A 7,392-nucleotide genomic window follows, 5' to 3' on the forward strand; every position below is an offset into this window, starting at 1 on the left:
CAGGGATGGCAAAATGTCAGAGAGGTGAGTGATCATAGAGATCTGTGGGAGTAGAGGCAAAGGAAAATTCCTTCTAGCATTTTAAATCATTGATTTCTACATCGATTTCAAAAATAATCTACACTTATTATGAAGAGTTTATAATAACATGTGACAGTGGGCATTTGTCTGTGCCCGCACTCCTTTCTCCCCGTTGGTAACATCACCTCGGTGTTTTGGGACACACTGTCTTTCTTCTATTGTATTCACCCTTGGTGAACTGTCAGTCAGGATGCCCCAGTCCCCCTGGCCAGGGGGACACCATAGAACTCCTGCTGGGCCAGTCAGATTCTCGTTGTCTGAAATTTGAATGTTGATCTGAGTGATACAAGGCTGGAAACGGCTGCAGCTGACCTGGTCTGTTGACCCCTGAAGAGCCTGTTCTGCTACTTAAAGTTCCTTTTGATTTTATTTGCTCCCTCAAATCTTTCCAATACATTTCTGTTTTGACTTAAATTGATAGCCCTTATTTCTTTGTTTCTGTCACTGGCAAGCAATGAACTCTTCCTAATGCACACAAAAATAGTTTTTATGTTACATTAAAAATCAAAGTAGAAAATTTTCCTTATTAATATAAACATAACTTTGAAAAATTTCTCCTTTTTGGATTAAAGATTGAGAAGAAAAGCAATGATGCTCTCATTTGGCCCCGAGAAATGAGATGGAGGCGATTTTTTCCTCTTCTACATTTTCAATAATGAATATTTATGATCTTTTAACATAACTCTAATAAGAGGAAAATAATTATATTTAAGAAAGCTGATATATTCCTGGATCAAGTCCAGTTACTTTAATTCAGCTCTGAAAATACAGTAGAAACCTCAGCCCTGATTCCTACCAAACAAACCATCGCTACCAACAACCACGAAACAGTGGAAAAAAGCTCTTAATATAAATATTATCTGTTATGATTCTTAAGCTACTCATAGTAATAGAACCTTTCAATGCAACACCATCTAAAGCCAACCAAGGGGGAAATTTTTCTCTCAAGCAAGTGGCCTCATTTCTCTGTCTAATGCTTATTTATTTATTCATCAGATATTATTTAGTGCCTATGATGTACCCAGCATTGTTCTATTACTAGAACAGTGAACTAGACCATGAGTCAGCAAATTTGTTCTATAAAGGGCCAGATAATAAATATTTTAGGCTTTGTGGGCCAAAGAGTTATCTTTCTCAAGACTCAGCTCGGCTGTTGTAGTACAAATCTCCCACAGATGTCAATTTGTGTCTCCCATATGTCAACAAATGACTGCGGATGTGTTTCAATAAAACTTTATTTACAAAAACAGGCAGTAGGCCCGATCTGGCCTGTACACACAGGCAACGCCCCTGTTCTGCTAGAGCTTACTCTCAGGTGAGGGAAAGAATGCTCATAAATAAGTAAACAAATAAAATAAGACATTTTGATAGTAATAAGCATGATAAAGGAAATCAAACAGGCTACGTGATAGACAGTGACAGGGCATGAGGGCTACAATTCATCCAGGTTTGCTGACTAATGAGAAGTAGCTGGCCCAGTACACACCTGGGAAGAGCAGGTTCCAGGCTGAGCTTCCAGGAATGACTTGTAGAATATTGTCCAGAACTGACCCCAAAAGAGCCCTCCCTCTGCCCAAATCAGGAAGCTGAGGCATAACAAGGACACTGGAGACTCACTGTGAAGAGTCAGAAATGGGGAAATGCAGGTGGGATGGTGCGCCTTCAGCTTGGGAGGCACAGTCAGCTACCGTGGCGAAGCTGGCATCCCTTTAGAAGCTGGAGTCAGGCACTGCTGGGTGAAGGGAGCAGGTGTGGGGTCAACAGCCAGTTGTCAGTACGGCACCAGCTCAGCCCTTGTCTGCTGGGCTAGCTCAGGGATTGTGCACTGCAGCAGCACGACACAGAGGCATTCATAACGTCTTAGTCTGCTCTCACATCACGGAGGTAAAGAACATCCTGCTCCCCAATTGTCCCTCCCCCACAATTCCAGGAACACCCCCTTTGCTTCAGAGCACCCCACGTGTGAAAGGGCACATGACTGAAGGGGGATAAATGCCTGCTAGTTACATCTCCACTTGAACCCCTAACTGCTTTGCTGCCTTGGTGAGCTGGGTTGGATACGTGGAAAGAAACTTTAAGGCCCTCTTTTCCTCTCTTCCTTAAAATATAGAATCTGAGTATTTTGCTCTCCTTCCTCTTCTCTGGGCCCACCAAGCTTGGCTGAGTCCTTCAGAGACAAAGGTTTCTCCTAAGTAGAGGCATCTCTGCTTCCAAACTCTATCCCCCAAGTCTTACCACTCCTTTCTACAAGAGGAAGGGTTACAAGACAGAGGCGAAGAGAAAATTGGACTAGACATTTATAGTCCTAGGGACTGTGTACTTTACCTATATCATCTCACTTAATCTTAACAACCTCCGTACAGGATAGATAGCATTCCCGTTTTTTCAGGGTAAGAAACTTGAGCTCAGCAAGGTTTAACAGCTTGCACAAAGTCACACAACTATTAAGTACAGAACCAAGATTTGAACTGAGCTCTTACCAAATTCTGGGCTCTTTCAACCATGGAAAATATTGATTGTATGCTCAACATTACACGTGTATAGTCCCACTTAATTCTTTTAAAAACCATGAGGCTCAATGAAACTTAGTAATTTCCCCCAAGATCCAATAGTTGAGAGAAAGTTGTCTCTTGTCTATGTTACAAACACACAGGTGCATGCATGGGCACACACACATGCACACAAACACACAAACACCCCAAACACACTGTTAACTGTATAATAAAAATTTAAAAAATTCATCTGCTGTTACTTGTATGTTGCTTTGTTCTCTAATAGTCTCATGAAAATATATGTTGTCTGCAACTTGATTTTGAATTCTTTGTTTATGACCCTAGATAAAAAGAGTAGGTAACCATTAAAGTCTCATTAGATAAGTGACAAACAAAATTTTAATCAGTTTGCAAATACAAAATAGAAGATAGATCTCAAATAATGGTTCTTTTCCTATATAAATAAGACTGTTAATTTGTTCCTGGTAAGTTGGAAGTATATTTTAATTAGGTTGCAAATTTATTTTTATTGGATGATTTGATTTAGAGGAAAGTATTTCAAGCCTTTGACAAGAATACAACTTCCATACAATAGACAATATGAAGCCTCACTAACTTTCTGAGATGTGTCGTAAAAACATATAAATGATTGAGATTCTTCTCTCGTAGTGTTTTTCGTGAGAAGGCAGCAAGTGTAGTAGTTAAGAATGGACTCAAAAGCCATAATGTCTAGGTTTTATTCTCGGCTCCTTCATTTACTATATAATGTGCATTTAGCTATGTACCCTTGAGTAAATTATTTAATATCTCCGTGCCTTAGGTTTTTCACCTGTAAAATAGCACGATGGTACCCAAATTTTATATGTTGTAATTAACTGAGATGATGCTGTAGAACTATGTAGAAAAAAATGTATAGAACTAAGCCTGGCACCTAGTGCACTCTTAGTAAATATTCACTATTTTCACTTCCAAGCCCTGTCCTAGGGGAACACTGGTGTGAAAAGTGTTAGCTTGCATGCTTGGAAAGTAGCATTGTGACTGGAATGCTCTGACATGCTCAAGCGCTACATGAATTCCCACGCAGAGTGGACTCTCTTTAGAAGTTCCCCATTCCTTTGAATTTGGAATATTGTGGGTGCATGCCTATGAATGCCCCTAGGAAGATGTTCCACAGAACATTAGGAATTACAGCCTAAGGCATAGCCATCTTCTATAAAAAGTAAGGTTGTATGGAATGTGCTGGCTGATTTGAAAAGTGGTTAAAAGGCGTTTCTGCTGCCAAAGGACAAGTAGAAAATACACACCATGATTACAAACGTGGAGGAATTTTCAGGGCTCTTAGCATGGAAAAGGAGCAAGTAATGCCAACCAGGTGTTCCCAAGTATAGATGAGAGAAAGCACACTGTCACAACTTCTCCGTGATAACATCTCAGTTCAGACTTACACTGGACTTGAAGAGAGGAACTAATATTCTGTTTAGATGGGAGGTCACTGTCACCTGCCAGCAGGAAGGCACCACTACATCGTGACTTTTGTAGTCTAATAAAGGAAAACACTCTCCAAGAACACACTGGTGGCCACGACACAATAAGCAGAGACTCTTGATGAATATAAGCTTCTCAACCTTCCTTTGGAGCAGAGCTCCAGGGAATATAATGAACCTCTTGAAATGCCTGTAAAACGGCACATAATAGGATAAGGCAGAAATTATATGAGGTGCCAAGTGAGATGGATATCTAAAATTTATGCCAGCCTCTCTCATGTCTAGAGGTGGAGTCCAAATGTTTTCCTAAAACATTTTTTTTCTATTTTGTTTCAAATCACTTGCCTGGTATCCCTTAGTTACATAAATATAGGACAAGGTAAGAGGGTGGTAAATGTGTAACAGACACTTGAATAACTCTCAGATCTGACACTTATTGAGATTTTGTTCAGGCAAAGCCAGTCTCAGGGAAGTACAGATCAATCTGCGAATGGAGTTGGTTGCCCACCCAACAGCCAGGCTCCCAGGATCAGTTAAGGTTCTTAGTTGCCAGCAACAGAAGCCAATTCCAGCAGACTAAGCTGAAGAAAGTCTCATTAAACAGACGGTCAGGAGTCAGCCCTGATGGTCTAGTGGTTAAAGTTTAGCACACTCCGCTTCAGCAGCCCGGATTCAGTTCCTGGGCATGGAACCACACCACTGGTCTGTCAGTAGCCATGCTGTCCTGGCGGCTCACACAGAAGACCTCGAAGGACCTACAACTAGAATACACAACTGTGTAATGGTGCTTTCAGGAAGGAAAAAAAAGGAGGAAGATTGGCAACAGATGTTAGCTCATGGCAAATCTCTCCCAGCAAAAAGGCATTTAGTAGTTCACAGAGCCTCTAAGAGTCCTGGAGAACCAAGGTCAAGGCTAAGCTTCCAGAAAATATATGAGAAATCATGACACACAAAAATATTTTTAAAATATGTATGTTATATATATATATATATGCACCAAGTTTTATAGATTTAACTTTGAAACCATGTAAATATGGCACATAACCATAACATAAAATAAAAATTTTTAAAATCCATCCCTAAAAACTGAAGACAAAATGAAATAGAGGAACACAACAGTAGGTCAAGTTGGTGGCATAACCACACAGAAGTGGAATTATTTCAAATGGCTTTAAAACTCCTTAATTTGACTATGTAGCACTAGTGGATACACTTTAAGAATAAAAAGAACCCCGTAAAAATTGTAAACAGTTTTCAGTAACCATATCTTTGATAGTAGTGTTCATATTTTTTGAGACTACTGTGTATATATTAAATGAGTAATTATGTTAATGTTGGAAAATAGAATTTTAGGAGTTGGAAAAAGCAGATAAAAATGTGAGATTCAAGAGATTAAGTAAAATTCCTCTACCTGTAAACTTGAATTTGAAATACCATTATGAACTCATGACTTATTTTAAAATGTATGTATATATATATACATATATATATATAATTTTGACCATTGAAAAGGCCTAGAAACTTTGGGAATTCCAAGAACCCAGGTTATTATCTCTAAAAAGTATTTCCAAAGGAACCAGTTCTTGCAGAAATGGCTGATTCCCAACCTAGGGCAGGAAGTGAATAAAATGAGCTTTAGCCATCTTGTCATATCAGAAATTGAGGGTGCTATTAAAGATTATTGTTGTCATGTTAAAAGGACTCAAGAATCAATTTGAAAATGCTCCCAGTGAACAAAGATAGACAATTTGAGCATCAGTATGAATAATACTTATAATGGATTGAAATATATCAGGTACATAATGATACAAAACAAAACCATGGGGTCCGTCACCTTTGGAAGGTGCTCAGTGAACAACCTGATATTTTGCAAACTGGTAAATAAGAGGACAACAGTGACAAAAAGTCAAGTGTCTATCCTATCTTTCTTGTATGAAGTGTACCTCGGGATAACCATGTAGTTGAGGAGAAGTTTCTTTTTATAAAAATATTTGTCTAATACCTGAAGAAGGAATGATAGAATTAGATTACAATTAGGGCAACATTACTACTGGGTTATTTAGCACCTCGATGTCTCCACTTATTTTTCGACCACTGTATCCATCATGATCTGAGTGAGGCGATTATAGTTGTCGGTCTCTAGTGTTTCTGTGTATTTCTGCTTTTACCGTGTTTCTTTTACGATTGTTGTTGTAACATTTGGTTCATCAGTATTCACAATATATTTTGTGTGGAGTACATCCTGTAGCTTTATAAAGTGCCCTTCATTGTGTTGTCTTATATTTTTGGCCAGATTTCAACCTTGCTGATATTAAGATTCATAAATATGCTTTTCGCATTGGCTAGTACACTTTTGATCACCCTGTTATTTTGAACTGCTGTGAATCATTTTGTTTTAGGGTCTTTTGTGATCCAATCTGAAAATCTGATACATTTGCTTCTTTACTTTAATTTTAAAAAATAGTCATTTATAGCATTTCAAAATTTATTCAAACACACAAACTGTGGCCAGTGGCCCCAACAAGCAACCATCTAATGTCTGGATCAAAGCCGCACGGCAGGGCGCTGGGTCCTCTCTGGGTCTGCCCCTTCAGCATCTTAATCTCTTCTTATCTTATGTCTCACTAATACCCCTGATATTACAAGGTGTACAGAAATAAAAGCATCATAGTGGAGTTGGAGGCCCACCTCGTCAACAAAAAAAATGTTAGGTGTCTGAGGAACAAACAGGAAGTGCACTGCTTGTTCCCTAGGGGTGTCAGATCTCTCACTGCATCTGTTTGCCCCATCCCCAGCCTGTCAATCATATAGGTCCCAGCAAGGACTCAGCATGGAGAGAAAGGCAAGGAAGATCCTCCAAGCATGGCCATATCTGGCACTGAAGAGATTAACGTGACCCAATGGGCAGAACTCTGCAGGAAGAAGCCAGCTTCTCCTTGGGAGGAGACGGTGAGGGAGAGAAGCCTTTAGAGAAAGGAACCAGGGCTCCATTTACAAGCTCCATAGGCAGCTTGACTGAGATGCCTCCTAGAAACCTTACCAATGAATCCTGCTCCTATTCTTGGAGCATCAGGAAATTTTAAATTGATATTAGGTGGCTAGCAGGGATAAAGCTTGATTAAAACTAGCCCTCAAAAGCAGAAATATCACCTATTCCTCACTCACAGAGTATCTGATACAGGGCTCAATATTAGATTTTTTAAAACAGGATTGTGTTGGGGACTTCTGAAAAGACAAAACCTGAGCTAACCATTCAGACACCTGTTGTTCTAGACTTCTTTTCCCTGTCCTGGAAAATTTGGTAAAACAGCTTGGGAAGGGACCAGAATTTGGTA

Source organism: Equus caballus, chromosome 10, assembly GCF_041296265.1.
Source record: "Equus caballus isolate H_3958 breed thoroughbred chromosome 10, TB-T2T, whole genome shotgun sequence".
NCBI lineage: Eukaryota > Metazoa > Chordata > Mammalia > Perissodactyla > Equidae > Equus > Equus caballus.